Genomic DNA, 1929 nt, shown 5'->3' on the forward strand with positions numbered 1-1929 from the left:
CACAACATCTTGGAGATGTCAAATTCCAAGTACAAGGAGTGACATGATCAACATCGGGTGCCACACAAGTTTTAGGTGGGCAAAAATGTTTGGTTGCATTTGCAAAAAAAATGCCCTTCCAGAGCCCATCCAAAGCTTAGACCACTCTGATATGGTCCTTACACCATTACCAAGGTTGTGGGAGACAATGCTTTTGAGCTCAGCGTTCCCCCATTCCTTGGCCTACACCCAGTGTTCAATGTGGACCACCTTCATCCATAATTCCCACCATTATTGGACACATCATACATTGCAGAACAACTCACACCAATATAGTTAAACCCGGACTGCATGGAACATGCCACAACTAATCGATTATGGACGCACATGTCAAGAACACTTGCCAGAAGAAGCTCCAACTATATAGGGTTGTCAAAGTTGGTCAACTCCTACACCAAGGCAAGTGGCTCACCAGGGACTAATTTCAACAAAAAATTCATCACCTCATGGAGGCTCTGCATGCAATTGGGACCATTGCTTTCTATTCCACCTAGACCTCTAGTTGGTTTCATTTGTTTCTTTGTTTATTTCAGCATTTACTATTTTTAGCATTTTTTTGAGTCCTAAACTTCTGGAGCAGTTTTGACCCCCTAGAGGTCATTTCCACCTAGGCATTTCCAACAAGGTATTGTACATGCCAAATGGAGATTAGATGACCAAGTTATGACCCTAGGAAGTTGGTTACCTAACTAACCCCAACAGGGCCCACAAACTCTTAGTGTTACATCTCTTGGGGTTAGGGTTTTGGTTGTTTATGGTTTTATCATGTTTTTCAATAATAAATAGGCCCTTGAGCCTCATTGTAACATAGTTCAAAGGCATCTGGATGCCACATCTCTTCTTAGAGATAAGCTACCGTCGACCAAGATAGTCTTATTTCCATTATGTTTGTAATAATATTTATGTATCTGATATTAATGAAATGAAGTGTTATTTCTTATGCATCTCTGTATTTATGGTTATATTTGTAATTTTTTGCGTTTCTATTTAAGTTCGTATCATTTCCAGTCTCTATTTTTATGTTGCCGCCATGATATGTAGATTATTTGGTTATGCCAATACCCAAAAAAATTTAGACCAGTGAGTACCCCTGATTGATACAGCCTACGATAGCTATGTTATGTACTAGGGACTATTCTATCAATAATTTAAGTATCCAAATCCTATTTTATAGGAAAAAACACAGTTTTTCTGAAAACATTGCTCCACCATTTTACATGAGTGCCTATGTAATGGATGTTATTTTCTTTACTTCTAATTTCCCATCTATGGGATGGAAATGGACCATACAGGACCCTATGCCTATCCACATCTATCATAATAATATATGGGAGTCAAAATCTAAGCCCCATTTCTACAAAAAATTCCATGGAGTTGTACTTCCAATCCACTAGTTTGTCCTTAATGAAAAATGCCCTATAATTACACCCAACAACCACCTCTTATATGTTGGCAGATGATTTGGAGAAGATTCATTTTCCTATGTTTGGGTTTTTGAAAGCCTTGTGCACCCACGTGTTACCCCTATATATTCCCGATAAGCTCCTAGCCCAGGAAATAGCCTATCAGACTATAGGAAATGACCTATCTAAGGTCATGAGAGATAACAAAAAGACAATGTGGCATGCCTTTCCCTTTTGTTTCGGTGTCTATTCCCTTGATAATTTCAAGCATGCTGCTAAGGAAATGGAGGAAATTGAGCTTATCAAGTTTCCAACCATTCTGAATCAGTGGTTTAACCTCATTGATATTTCCAAGAATGTTACCACTGAGGAAAAACTCAGGAAGTTCACAAATGAGCCTGATAAGTTTGATGACATGTTTGAGTCAGCGTCTGACTATGCAAAGGCCAAGAGAGATGCAACAGTGCAACTCAGTCCCAAAGAATTA

The sequence above is a fragment of the Pinus tabuliformis genome, chromosome Q (genome assembly GCF_031772625.1).
Source record: "Pinus tabuliformis cultivar Carrire ecotype Pingquan chromosome Q, CPIR1, whole genome shotgun sequence".
In the NCBI taxonomy this organism is placed as follows: Eukaryota; Viridiplantae; Streptophyta; class Pinopsida; order Pinales; family Pinaceae; genus Pinus; species Pinus tabuliformis.